General features: G+C 43.3%; 1 protein-coding gene across 2 annotated transcripts in view; it reads left to right on the plus strand.

Annotated features, from left to right (window-relative positions):
- Positions 1 to 1,141: 1,141 nt before the first annotated feature.
- Positions 1,142 to 15,087, plus strand: part of STAG2 (STAG2 cohesin complex component) — a 1,427,207-nt gene continuing 1,413,261 nt past the window's right edge. Inside the window, exons 1-2 of one of the 2 annotated variants that reach the window (XM_085608133.1) lie at positions 1,142 to 1,294; positions 2,189 to 2,418. The gene's annotated coding sequence lies outside the window, so the exon portion shown is untranslated. Of the gene's footprint in view, positions 1,295 to 2,037; positions 2,085 to 2,188; positions 2,419 to 15,087 lie in introns of those variants that run through there. The other variant, XM_085608134.1, reaches the window with a different exon arrangement.

The following is a 15,087-nucleotide window of genomic DNA, read 5'->3' on the forward strand; positions in this document are numbered from 1 at the left end:
GTTCAACCTCTTCTTCTCCACGTGATCTTCTGCCATTTAATCTCGTGTAGTTTATTTCTTCCTATGGTCTCCAAATGTTAACGTTTACCTATTTTCTAGTTATAAAAAACAAAAGGTATTTTCGAACCTAGCAGAAAATGTACATAACATAATTCATAACATGCTTTCCATTGAATGCTATTCTGTAAAAAATGGTCTATACGAACCAAATATAAAGCCTTTGATTGCAAAAAAAACCCCAAAAAACAGCGACCATCTGTTTTCAAAAGAGTTTCATTTGGCTTAGAGTTTAAAGCGCAACAAACAAACTTCGTGTTTGCTTCGTCTGTTTCAGGAGCTGCAGTCACTTCAAGGCACCTTTGGATACGCCAAATACGATGCATAAAGAAAACAATGGTGAAGTCGTTCTGTTACTTAGTTTCTACTTTAGCCTTCTGCCGAGTCCGCCGTTTCATACCTATTTTTGAAACCTGAAGACTAAAATGTTACCGCTTTGTTCCCTTTAAGAAATACAAAGTAACTGAGCAGTCCTGTTTTGTATTGGACACTTGCCGATGTCTGAATTAAAAAAATACTCTTTACATCAATTAGATTTTTTTTCCTCTCCTAAGCGGACGTTCATAACAACGTTCCAAAGCGAACTAGATTCGGTAAAGGCGCGGCAAATTAATAGTGTTAGTAGAACGCAGGCAGAAAATAAAACAAATGCGTAGCTGATAACGTTCAGGTCAAGGCGTACGCTAAACAGCAATGCTGGGAAAATAGTCGGGGTACTCCCATATGGAGGTAGTAAACGCTATATAAATGTTGCAATACCCTAGTGGTGCGATATTTTTTGGACGGCGCGATAGGAGATAACTTGCTGTGCTTGAACATGCCACTAATGGCGACGCACACTTTCTGCTCTCTCCCCCAAGCTGGCAAGCTCACTTGTTTTTTTTTTCTCCGACTCTGGTGACCGCCCATCCCACCCCGTTCTAGGGTCTGTACCAGGTAACTCCTCATATTGGGCCATGCAAGTGGCAGAAAACTCTGGCCTCAAACTGCTTCTACACCAGTTTTTGGGACTTTCGTCACACCACAGGACCCGCCATTACAGCGCAGCCCAACCCTCCACCTCCCTCCCACCCAGTCACCCTGAGAGGCGAGCGGCATCAGCGCGCAGAGAAACAGCCCGAGCGGGAAGCGCGCGGCGGCGGCGGCGCGCACAGAGAGAAGATGCGCGTGCCACGGCCGCTGGACTAATGGTAGCAATAGAAACAGAAAGAAGCCATCGCGGAAGCAAACTAACTAGGTAATGATATGCGGCCCCTCCCAGCCAAATACAGGTCAGCATAAGTGGAACGCAGAGAAGGAAAATATGACTCCATTAACAACTAAAAGTAATTGAAAAATTCACATTTTCACTTGAAAAGGTGAAATACCAGAAAGGCGTAAATGTCATACAAGGCAGCAGCAAAAAAAGCCCTCTTGGGAAAGAGCCGTATTTAGTGACCCTGCAATTAAATAATAATCGGAACGACTACTGTGCCCATCGGCAATGAAAATGATTAGCTGATGATTTTTATATTTGTCAAACATATTTTGTATGGTGCAGTGACGTCTACATAAGTGACCAGAGTACCGCTGGTAATAAAATGCAGTTTTAGACTATGACTGTTAGTGCCCTATGACAGTTTAAAAGTGGACCCTAAGAGGACCGTATATGCATTTTGATAGGACCCGAAACTTCCGCTTTAAACAGCAAGTAATTTAATGGCGTTTCTGGGAAATCAGACCAGAACTGTTTGATCATATCCTCATGATTAAAAGATTCACCTGTTAGGCATCGTCAGGTTGGTTTAAAAAGCTGTCATAGGACTGAGATTTCAAAGTGCAAGTAATTGGTGCTCCAAAGAGGAGCCCAATTTTACATCCTACGTCAGACCTTCGGTCCAACATGGCCGCTGATCATAAGTGACAAGAGGGCTCAGAGCTGTCTGCTAGAAATAAAAGAGAGACTACATAGAATGTTTCTCTGGTCAATGTTTCAGCGGATAATGTCACAGTACGAGACGGATAATTTTGCTACGTAGTTCCGCAGGGTACGCGCACGCAGGCTCCGTTCTTTGTGTTGTAGCCGCGCGCGCCGCGCTCGGACGGTCTCTAGTCTTTGTTGAAGGCTGTCTTTCTCTGTTTTGGGCTGCAGGTGGCGCTCTGTCCCAGCCGGAGATCGCCGTATTCGCTGGCCGGCAGGTGGCGCCTGCGCACCCCACTCAACCTAGAGTCCCCGAGCTGGGAGCGCTCGCAACAATTCTGGAGCACCAGAAAAACCCGCCTTGTACCCACCGCCGCCACTTTCAAACCGGACCCCCGCCACGGATTTTCCGGCCTTGCTTCTTGCAGGGTCCCGGTGAAGGAGCTCGCGCAGGCTGCGAGGTAAGTTCCAAAATGGCGGCGAAGCTTCTGGAAGTTTGGAGTGTTGTTGTGGTGCTGCGGGCGCGCCGCGCGTTCTGCGCGGTGTCAGCGGGTGCCCGGGCAAGATGGAGGCCGAGCAGGAGGGGGGTGACCGGTGTGCTATACACCCCTTTCCCGGCCACCCTGCCTGCTCTCTTGCGGCCGCCTTCCATTCCACTTAATGGCAGTGTTTCGCTCTCTGTTCAGAGAGTCGCTGAGGCCAAGGCCCTTAGGAGCCGGGGGAGTTCATCCAGTAGTGTTTACTGTGTTTGGGGCATCCCCAGTGCCGCCAAGAATGGATCCGGAGCATGTGATCCTCATCTCCGGTATCTAGCGTAGTTCTCTAACTTGCCCACGGCTGTGTTTTCGGCCTCTTTAATTGCGGGTTGCGGTGAGGGGATTGTCAGGGCTCTTACCCCCTCCCTGCCGCAGCTGTCACAGGGCACGGGCCGTCTCTTGGAACAGGAAGTTTACATGAAGTTGTTAGTCGTGGCCTAAAATTGACTGTGTTTTCCCGCGATCCCTTAAAACTCTGGCCGGCATTGGTGGTGTGGGCAGGGCAGCCTAGTAAACAAGATTTCAGTCCGCCTCGGATCAATGGGTTTTCAGATGGACCGTTCGCCCAGTGTACATTGCTTTCTTTACAATCCTTCCGGAACAGAATGCCGCCTGAGTCCACTGTAACCTCTTGTCAGTGGATTCTGGACCTTCAACTTTTTTTTTTCTTTCATGGGTGGTAAGAGGCCACTCGAAGCATGTTGAGCGAGAATGATTGACAGATTGCGAGAATAAATTTGGCATGCAATCTTGTAAGCAAGAAATTGTTGGAGATTTTGTAATGAAATGAGATCAGTAGCTTCTCGCTTTTGGTTGGAAGTACGTTATCCAAAACACTTTGCTTCTTACGGGTTTCGCGATAATTTCATTGATGTGGATCATATTGTTGTCTCTTTGTTTTTTATTTTTCCATTTCCGTGTGTTCCCTGTACAACAAACTTGCCTTTATTTCAAATACGCTTCCCTCACTGTTTCTTGAAGTGTCACCTGACTGTTGCCACCAGTTTCACTGGAACTTTGATGTGTACTGAAAGAGGGTGAATTATCAAGCCTCTAGAGCTCCAGACCGTGGCAGTGGTGAACAAGACTAGAATTCCGGGCTGGGATCAATCGACCTGTTGTGATATGGGCAGATAACTTAACCCCTCTGTGCCTGGAAAAAAATGTGATGTATTTTGGTCTTCATGTAAAGTAGTTTGATGGGCTAGGTTGGAACTATATTTAAATCCACTAGCCACATTTTCATATCTCTTTCTTATAAAAGTGACCACAAATGCTGGAAAAGTTAGGAGTTTGTGATCCATAGTTTTGAGTACTGAAGAGTAACTAGTTATGCATCTATTAAACGTTGAGGTCAAAAATAGTATATCCCCAAGATTCACTGGTTAAGACACACCTGACTTCAGTTTAGACGCTTTAGAAGTCTAACATCTCGTGACAAATAGGACTTAGAAGATTCACTTTGTCTCTGTTTATATATAAAAACAACCTGTATCTATTTAGCCTTGGCTGAAAATGTGCACCTTGCGATTCATTAATGTGGAGCCCCCTTTAGCGGCAAGAACTTGAAATATTCACTGTAAGTTTGTCACTAATATCACTTCAGAGAAATCATACTCTGTCCAAGTTACAAAACTGCTTAAGCTTATTGCCCGTGATCGGGGCAGGGAAGACTTATTTTTCTTGTCTCTATTTAGGTCCTCCCACAGCATCTCAGTGTGGTGTATGTCTGATCTTTGAGTTGGCCATTCCAACATCTTGTTTCCTGTTTCACTCAGTTCTATATTTATTAGTGTGTTTTGGATCGTGACACACTTTCACCTAAGCTTTATCTGTTTGGTAAATGGTCTTGTGTGTGTTTCCATAAAGTACTGTAATAGGACTTCATTGTGAACTTAATGATTGGGGCATTTAGGCCCTTTGGCTCCAAATTATCAGACCCTCACTACCATGCTTGACGCTTGGCATGATACTCACAGTTATAGTGTTTTTGTTTTGCCAAATATATCTTAGTGTAGTACAGCCAGTCTCTAGTATGTCTAGAGTGTGTTCCAGAAATCTTGGGGTTCATTTAGGTGCTATTTTACAAACCCAAGTCATGCACTACTGTTAGTTTTATAGAGTGGGTTTTCCACAGCTACCCTTTCATGAAATTTGTACTTTTTCCGTGTTGTCTCAGTCGTGGAATCATAAGTTCTAACATTTACCTCAGAGAAGACTCCCTGGTAGTCCTTGCTACACCGTTAATACAAATGAAATGAAAGTCTGGATGGAAATGGTAAATAAATTACTAACCAGCTGTTAAGTAGAAAGAAAAGGCACTGGCCTAGGGCCTTTTTGTGAAGAAATGCCAGTGAAGGGTATCAATTCATATAGAAGCAAAAAACAACTGTTCACAGAGTCCCCAGTAATCGCAGAGAAAGGACACCTATCTCAGTGCGTTACATATATAAAAAGTTATCATTAAAGCTGAGTGATGTAGAAACAGCAGTTCACAGCAAGCACCCAATATGGCATTCAAAGACTAAGTCCGAGAACTATAATTTTGATGATATTTCGACCTCAGGATAGCTTAGTGTAGTCTCACCAGGAAGGACCAAGATGGTTTGGGACACGTCTCTTAATTTGAAACAAAGCGAATGGGGGCACAGGTCAGAATAACCAACAGATGAAACTTTAAAATTACTTCATATGTTACTTAGAAAACGTTTAGGCCTGAAGCAGTGTACAGATTACTTGCTTTGGTGTTGCGGATTTGGTATATCGTGAACAACTTAAATCCTTAGCATGCCCTTCTGGTGCCACAGGAAGCGTGCTCTGGGTGTAATTATTGAGGTAGCACAAATCATCACTGTCTACCTTGCCGGACAGTGGTTGAGATCCCCCCCTCCCACAACGTTTTCTGAGTAATAAATCAGGGTAAGTTGGGAAACCCCATAGCTGGTGGCAGACAATTCTGGTAGGAATGTATTATTGCGATAGAATCGCCAGGGTGTCAGGTAAGCCAACCCTCCAGAGCATGGAATAAAATGGTGTGAGGGTGGGCGGCAGGCCTGGGAGCCACTCCACCAACTTTCATCTTTTGTTTAAGCTAGTGATCTGCTTCACACCACTCAGTCTGGCTTCTGTTAGGTGTACAGCACAGAGACCGCCTTGTTCGAAGTGTCAAACTGTCAGAGAATCCCTGGACGGCGGCACCTCCGACATGGTAGTGATGTTAGACCTGTCTGCAGCATTTGATACAGTGGCACATTCCACCTTGTTGAATAAATTAAGCCGTTTTGGCTTTCATGTTACTTTTGTCCTGGTTGCAATCTTTTCTGTAAGATTACTCTCAGTGGGATTTCCTTGGCTCGTTCTCATCTTCTCCCAAACCTCTGGTCTGTGGGGTGCCACAGGGCTCTGCCCTCAGCCTGCTGCTCTTCAACCTTTACTTGTTCCCTTTGGCCACCATTATTGAGATCTTGGGAGTGAAGTTTGTTTCTTATGATGATACACAACCCGTTTTCCCATTTAGAGAACAGTCAGAAGCGGCCTTTCGCAAGGCATTGTCAATTGGATGGACACCAACTTTTTTGAAATTGAACGCTGACAAAACTGAAGTGCTCTTCAGCCAGATGGCTCCTCCCCCTTCTAACCTCTGGTGGAATGCCGATTTGAATCCTATGCTGGTTGTGGTCGTTTTGGCTAGAAACCTAGGGATCGTGTTTGATTCTGACCTTTCCTGTGCTCCCCAAATTAGGCAGATCTCCTCATCCTGCTTCCTGAAGTTAAGATCAGTTAGGAAGCTACTGCATTTGCTTCCAGAAGAGACCCAAAATATTGTAATAGACACCACTGCCAGATTGCGTTTGGATTACACCAACAGCCTATATCTTGGTCTGCTGGCTTTTTTATCTCGTAGACTTCAAATCATATTGAATGTGGCAGCCAGGCTTATTCAACGGGTCCTCTTCCGTCACACATTTCACCTCATTTGAAGCAGCTTCATTGTCTTCCTGTTGCTAAGAGGGAGAGTTCAAAGCCCTGATATTGGCATTTAGACCCATCGGGGGCAAAGGCCTTGCCATACCTGAGAAATAGGCTCGGCTGATACCAACAGGAGTGATCCTTGAGATCTTTGCCTCTCGCACATCCTGAGGTTTACCAAGGTTCGTCTGGTTGGCAGGTCTTTTCCGGGCCTGACGTCCAGGCTTTGGAATACCTTGCCAAACCACCTGCGCATTGCCGTGTCACAGCACTATTCCAGGAACGACCTAAAAACCCAGCTCTTTATTCAAGTGTAGATATGAGTGGCTGGCCCTGTCCTTCTGTCCCTGCTTTTGAGCGCTGGAGGGCCTCAGTCCAGGCTGCCGCACGCTTTACAAACTACTTTGATTGAAAGCAAGGAAGGGACACCAAACTCCTTCAAACGTAGCCACCCTGTCATTTTGTCAGTTTTGTAGATGGTGCGTTTGTGGGTTGATATTCTGTGCAATTCTATAAGCCACTCATTAAGCACAGAATTGGTGTGTTGGCACCTGTGGCAAAAGATAGACATTTTGGACACCGCTTGAGAACTGGCCAGCCAACGGTGTGTTTGAATATCTGTCTGAGACATGTTTAATCGCTAGATGAGTGGATGGGGATGTAGGCGAGAACATACCGCTGCACAGCCGCAGAATGTGATATAGGGTGCAGTTCTCATCGTCACACCTCCAGCAACGGTCATGAGGTAATAAACAGTCTTGCCTGTTTCATTTCTCGTGGTGTCTGATACCAACCGTTAAGGATCTTACAGTATTGGCAATTCAGTATATATTCCCTAAGGACTTTGTCATGGTCGAGTAATGACGTGGTTCAGTTGGCTGGCGAGTAATCCCTGGTCAGGGATGCCTACCAGGCCAGCCAATTTCAATTTCAAAATCCTTTATTCGATATTTAAAAAATATCATAAACGTACAATGAACCATTTAAAACATCATCTCAATACATTACATTTTACATTGACCTTAGGGAGAACATTTAACATCAGTTCATTCAATGTGACCCTCTAGTGTGTCTCAGTCTTATTACAACTCTAATAAAATTCATAATGCAAGCCAGTGTCAGTGGATTCTCGGCCCTTTGTAAATATAAAAGAGCATATTTGGCATGTCTAAACTTCATTTGTTTTAAAAACCTTACTAAAAAACGGCGTCTGGGTACTGAATAAAAAGGGCAGAATAGTACAAAATGAAGGGTATCCTGCGGAGACCTATTGTCGCAGCCGCAGGTACCCTTCTGCTCAACCGTAACAGTAAAACCAGGCGGGTCAGCCAAAAGATGATGTAAAAGGTTGAGCCTAAAACGAGTGATTAAAAATCTATCTTGTGCATTATATAATAAGGCGAGATATGGTTCCATGCCTTCTGCTGACTTTAGTATGCTGTAGGTACAGACTGTGGGCTTACTTTCTTCTAAGGCCGCTCTGCGCATAATCTCTTTTGCCAGAAAAATTCTTTTGATGCTGATTTTATCCTCGGGAGTAATTGTTGTGGGTTCAGTAAAGAGATTCTTACAATCTAGCCTCTTCAGGGCACTCTTTACATAACTCAACCATGGGATACACATCCGCTTATCTCTGCCCATACAATCTCTAATTATTTGCCTACTCAGACCAGCCTCACTGTTAGTCCAAATTCTTAACCAAGCCATAAGCGGTCTAACTTTGATCAGGTCCTCCATATATACCCTTCCCAATTCAGCATGGGTAATATAAGCTGATGTGCTTTGTGGGATTTGTAAAACCTTCCTCAACATTTTTTTTTCCTCAATTTGAATTTGTTGGGTATTTGCAAAGCCCCAAACTTCAGCCCCATACATTACTTTGGGACAGCAAATTGAGCCATATAGGTGCATGCCAGTCAAATTACATGAAGGGTGGGACTTGAGTGCATGGTCTTGATAAGAACGCCATAGAGTCCCGACATCATCCCCTTCAATCTGCTCCACAATCGCAGATATTGAAGGACGGGTGAGGTCTGTAGTTCCAGTGGAGGAGGGCCGAGGGCAGTCCGTAGACAGTGGGACAACTAACATCCGAGGCAAGAAGGTCATGTATTTTTATTGCAGAGTTTTATATAGTGCGAACTTGACCTGAACCCAATCAGGTATCGGAGTGCTTTACATAGCACCCGTTACGTTACATTAGGACACACATTCATTCTTTTTTAGGCACAGGGAGATTAAGTGATTTGCCCAGAATCACAGTATGTTCAGCGTCATTACCGAGACTCGAACCCAGTTCCCCAGGTCCAAGGCCGAGCGCCCTAGCCGTTAGGCCAACTACTATGTTTACTCACTTGCCCATGGCATAAAGAATTGCTCTTGTTTCTTATGAGGCAGGTGGAGAGCAGATCATGGCAGAAGAGCTGCCACGGAAAAGAAATTGAGAGGTGAAAGGCATAAATTCATCGAAAAGAGTGGATAAAATAAAACTGTTCTTTTGCATGAAAGTGTGGGAGAGACACGGAAGGGGGCGGGATGGTCTAAAGAGTGATAGTTAAGGCAGCGCTTAGACTGAGGAAAGGAGCCAGAAGTTTACCTGAATATAGATGGTTGTGTGGAAAATGACGACAAGCAAGGAACATGGAGAAGGAGGCTGGCACAGTTGAGTCTGGGAGGGGTGGAAATTGCTAAAGATCTTTCAGAGGCCACATGTAGCGACAATATGTCAAAATAATAGTATGGAGTTCGTGAGTAGTTATGAGTAGTGAGTTAGTGTAGTAGTTGATGGTGGCAAGTTTGAAATGCATTGTGCCGTACAGTACTTGAAGCCACATTTTTCTCCTTTGGCAGTAGTCAGTAGTGATGGCTTCTTTAGCTTGGTGGCTCATAATGTTGAAGTGTCCCTGTACCAGATGAGGAAATCTGCAATTGATATGAGACTACTCTGCTGTCTCACGACTCCAAAAAACTCGCTAACTAATAAAGCTGATATTTTCATTTCATTCATATCTCTGCAAACCTGAATCAGTCTTAAATCTGATAGATTTTGTAAAGTCATACCCTGGACTTCAGAAAGGTTCCATAATACTACACCCAATGGCAGATTGTGCACCAAACAAGTTTAGTTAATAACAAAAAAGGTTCTGTCAGTGGTTGCAGTTTAATAGTTTTAGTCTCTGAACTTCAATAACATTTTACTTTTGGGGTTTTATCAGTTGACACCGATCGGTGAGTTTGTTACAGATTCTGTCTTGTCTGATGAGGAGGCACGTAATCAGACTTGCAGATCTAGTTGGCTGAGCTATCCTATAAGCGTGTACGTTTGAGACACAAACTTGCAGACTACAAATATCTGAGTGTAAAATTAAGTTAAACTTTACTTTTCTCAGAAGTACACAGCTGCACTAGTGCATGTGGTTTATACTGTCTCAAACTAAAGTGATTAGAGATTAGTGAGACTAGCCAAGTGTTCTCTGCCCTCTGTATACCTAACAAAATGTTCATTGCTGAAATGACTGTATTTGGGAATGGTTGGAGCACAGCTGTTGCTGAAGTTTAGTGATCAGGTCTAAAAAGCAGCTGTTACTATGTTTGACTGGCTTCTGTGCTTTTAACTCCATGTTTGATGTCTGCAGAAGTCTCTGTCGGTTGGATGGATACAGAGTTGTGCTTTTTATTTGGTGATGGGACGGGGGTTTGAAATGTAATAAAATATCTACTTATCCATCGGGCTGGTTGCTACATAAATCTATTTGTCCTGTAGCAAAATCAACTTTTCCCTTTGGTGCCATGTAGTGCGGTGACAAATTATGGCAGCAATCTCATGATATAAGAGCTCTGATTTAGCCTATCCGATTATGCCAGGGTTCATACCATAGTAGTGTTTGAATACTTGCAATCCCCTTATGTTGCCATGTTTCCGCAGATCTACATAGTGGGGCTGAAGGTAGTGGTAAGCAATAGTTCCACGGTTAGAATGCCCTTCGAGTCTGTGCAAACCTACTAACCTGCATGTTTTAAGTGTTTTCAACAACTCTTCTCTAATCTTTTTCCATACTGAGAAATGTTGGAAATTTACTCCTGACGATGGCAGACATAAACTGTCTTCCACAGTTGGGGGGGGGGGGGGGGAGGGGGGGAGTGGTTGGAGGGAAAATGAACTTGCAAACACTCAGATTTTCACATGAGCAAATCAACGCATGCATATTTGCGAGCAAAAATGCAGTTCACAGATATTTTCTAGGAGTATTATTTCTTGTCCTACTTCTGTAAAAACTTTGGGAATTCATGAAAGCTGTATAGTTGCACTTAATGCAAGGACATATACCATGGGTGCACTTTTGAGACTTTCTTTAATAATTGGGCCCCTAATTTGGTCTGGCATTGACCATGACCTTTTGCATTTATTAAAATGTTCTCTCTCCCTCTCTCCCTCCCTCCCCCTGGCTTCACTGTGAGTGACCGCATTCTCCTCTTTCACAAGGAGCATATCTGCACACAAAGTAGTTTTGTTCAGTGCCAGTAACTATTGTGGCAGTGTGTGCTTTTTGAGATCAAAAACTATTTTTGCTTTTGCCAATGTTTGTTATAATAGTGAGGGCCCTGCAGCTCCCACACCCATATGGTTTAACAAAAACCATGCCAAAACCAGCCGCACATTGAAAAAACTAAAAATCTGACCACCAATTTCAGACCTACTGGCTTTGCCAATGCTTGTTTATTTTTGTTTCCCCGTAATCTTATTAAAATTGTTAACACTATTTGTCCATTATGAATATTTTGGGGAAATACTAGCATGCATCAACACGTTACTAAATGATGCTGCAAAGAAATGGTACCTGAAATTTTACAGTAGTTTAGCTAAATGTTTTTTTCCTGCTTTTTTTTTTTCAATGAACATTTTATTTTGGAAGCAAAGAATCCTCAAACTTGTTTTCAAGCTTCTGCAAATATTTGCATCAAATCAGAGTATTCTAGGAGCATTATACATAGCCTTATATTGCTCAATTTTGAAAACGTGTGTAGTACGCATTTTTATACTAAAACCACTGTCAGTAGTGCAGTCAGAGCTTACATTTACTTAGAGCGCTCACCCTAATAATAAAGGCTTTCAATTAATGAACCATAAATACAAGTTTGAACAGCATTAACATGTACAAAAATGTTACCTTCCCTAATGTGGTACTGCAAACTGGCAGCCAAAGTGTATGTGCTGCAGGGGGTTGGGCCTACTTGTCCCAAGGACAAAATACACATGAACACTTGTTGCCCTTGACCCCAAACAATATGTCCTGGCCGTCGGGCTATAGGAATTCCACATCCCCTTGGGAGATGTTGGATACATAGTTTGATCATCGGAGTACAAATTAGGGGCTATAGTGCTCGCAGGGAGTATAGGGTGACAATAATTTGTTGTAGAATAGCTTAGAAGTACATAGTGATTGATAGGTATTGCATAAAGGTGCAGATGCAGTGCAACAGTGCGGTCTTGCTCTTAGACTTGGTTATGAATTGCAGCATTGCTTATGTGGTATCTCTCACTGGATCAGTAGTATTGTAATGACTGTTACATAGGATGGGATATTTGAAGCATTTCATTTGATACAGAGCTGCAGGGAGAGATGGTTTGGAGGGGGAGGATGGAGACTTGCATTGTGGATGGAGCCTATCACAGAAAGTAAACTACACTTTAAATTACCTTTCTGTGCTTGCATGCAGCTTATTATATTGGTGAAGATGATAGGATCTGAACCCACGCATGCTCAGCACTATGGATTAGCTAGTAAATAATTTTTTGACTGAAGAATTCATAGCTGGCTTTAATTGCTAGGCAATCTAGTACACTTAGCAAGGCTTTAATTGGTTGGTTATGTAGTTGGTCAGCTATTAATTTATTAATCATGAAGCCTACTGATTCCCTATCTATCAGAGGTTGTGTTTGCAGAGAGTAGAAGTGGAATGGCTCGCAGGTTGTGAAACAAAGATGTGGGTTGGCTGCTTAATTTGACATTTTGCAAATTTTTGGAGTGAATGCAGTGTCTTTTGATAATAGGTACTTCACTAAATGGTCTTTAACACCCGGCACTTGTTAGGCGCAATGCTGTGCCCGACTAGCTCTCCTAATGCTCTAATCTACTTGCATCTGTTTGATCTTGTGAGTAGGGATGTAACTTCACTTCATATTGCAATGCTCAGTTTTGTAAGTGCACAGCTTTGTTTAACAAATCTTTATGACCATACTGTAGATCAGCTCGTTAAACAGAAATGATCAATAGTTATATGCCCCAGAGCTTAGTTGTTTCATCAAAGCTGAGGTTAAGAAATACTGTCCCATCCACACTAAGTAAACATGCATTCCAATTTGTTTTGTATGTAAAGGCAGCTCTTAAACTTCTTTTTGGGTATCGTGTTAATTCATATTTGAGATAAAGGGTACATAAGCCAGTCTAAAAGCAGATGATGACTGCATAGTAGAATACACTCCCGCAGGATAGAGGTGGGCGATGCCGCTGAAAACTCAAGGTCAAGCCTGGCTCTGCCTCAGCTCCAGGTCCATTTGTAACCTCGAGCCCTCGACGAGCAGAGCTTTCATGTGGCTTATACCTGCCTCCCTCCCCATACCCGGGATGTGGCGTTGGGACCAGAGCTGTTGACTTTGGTCCTGGGGAACCTGCTTCGAGTCGGCTCAGCATCCTGTGATTCTGGGCAAATCACTTAATTTTCATGTCCCTATAAACAGTGAATGGTGACCTTCTGTAATGTAACGCATGCTCTTGTAAAGGGCTTCCATACCTTTGGGTTGAGTTTCCGTTGTATAAAAAGTCAAATGGTGCACAAAGCGGTAAAAATAAAGCCTTAACACAAGGAATATTGCCCTATAATAATTCAGTCTTATACTGGGTTTACATAACCATTGTCTTGCCTCTTAGTTCGCTGAAGGTTCACGTTTTTAAATGTATCACGTTTTTATTAGAATTAGTTCTCAGAGTAGTGCTATAATGTGACATATTAGTGTCAAAGTTCCCCATCTTGAGAATTAAACTTTTTTTAATTATAAAAAGATGTGACATTTGTTGTATGATTTACAGTACAAACATGTTCAAGGCTCGGCTCGTGCACGGGCTCTTAGATCTGAGCCAGACCTCTGGCTCTGCTCTCACTGTAAATGTATTTGGTCGCTCACCTCTACCGCAGGACTACTGGTACTTTCTTAATAGTGTGGTGCCAAGTTCACCATCTAACACTCCATTAAGCTGTCTTAAAGGATATGGCAGCTGGGAGAGTTAGAAGATGTTCTGGCCTTTGTTTGGTCTGCAGTCTTTCTGATCCAGCTTGCAGAGGATGTCTGGCTCTGTACAGAGCTGCATCGAGTAGTCCTATCAGAACACACTGTCCTTTTGGGTAGAAGTGCATAAACTGTATGGAACAGGACATCATGTGCTGTTTTAGGTGGAGAATCTTGTCATTTTAGGAACATCATGGAGAGTATTGTTCAGGTTGTGCGATTTTGAACTGGGCAGAAAGTACAGCTCCAAGCACTGGGCTGGGATGTGTGTATTGCTCATGATACACTGTATTCTGAATAAGCAGTCTCATGTTGCGTTAATCTATTTTTTGATCTTCTGATGGTCCCATGTGTGGATAGTCTAGAGTCTAAGCACCTGCGGGGTAGAGGGTATTGCTCTTGATTAAAGGAGAAGGACTTTGTCTGCGCCTTGAAAAACAGGTTGTTAGTGACTAGCTTCAGGGACGGACCTTTTCTGTCAATACCTTCTTTTAACAATTTCTCTCTCACATGGTGACATGCTCCATGTTTTTGCTGCCATAAATAGATGACCGGTCTTGTTTGCGTCTGCTATTGCATGATGTGCTGCCGTGCAGACCTTCCTAGCTTGACTCATTTTGTTGAAATTCACTGTTTCCAAGAATACATTGATTCACCAATATGTTTGTGGAGACTTAGTGTTCATGTATTTATAGTGTTAAAAAGATGCGCATTAGGAAACAATTTGTTTCGAGGCTCAGTAAGCAAGCCCATTACACCAAACGGAATTGAGACCTGAATTAGCACCCCCCCCCCCCCACCCCTTCGGTGTGATGGGGAAGTAAAGGTTATAAAGCATCTGGAAAACTTGGGTAAGTTTTGATGTCTTTCTTGAAAACGGGACGGACTTGGCCCAAGAAGAAGAATGACATTTAGTTCAAATGCTTGCACAGTGTTATGTCTGTTTACTATGACCTATTGCACTGTGTGCTCAGCCTCTTTACCGAGAAGGCACAAAGTGATGATTCGTTTTGTTTTGGGAGGATGGAAAGGCATTGAAACGGTGGGGGCCGAATAGTTTGCTATTTTTTTAGTCTTCCCTGCGGCATGCAAGTGAAAATGTTTGTAGTACCAGCAATCTCGCGATTTGAGGTTGAATGGGGTGGGTGGGTCTTTGAAGGGCTGAAAACGTCCTGTTATGTATTTTAGCAGTATTTTTTTAAGACCTCGGGTGTAAACTAGCTTTAAACTCGAACTGCTCTGCAGGGAGGTGATGGTGGCACTGTATGTGCTGTGGAAGAAGGATTCAATGTACGTAGGTTAATTTAGCATGTGGGGGTATCCCTGATGTGTATGTGAGG

Source organism: Triturus cristatus, chromosome 5_2 (assembly GCF_964204655.1).
Source record: "Triturus cristatus chromosome 5_2, aTriCri1.1, whole genome shotgun sequence".
Taxonomy (NCBI): domain Eukaryota; kingdom Metazoa; phylum Chordata; class Amphibia; order Caudata; family Salamandridae; genus Triturus; species Triturus cristatus.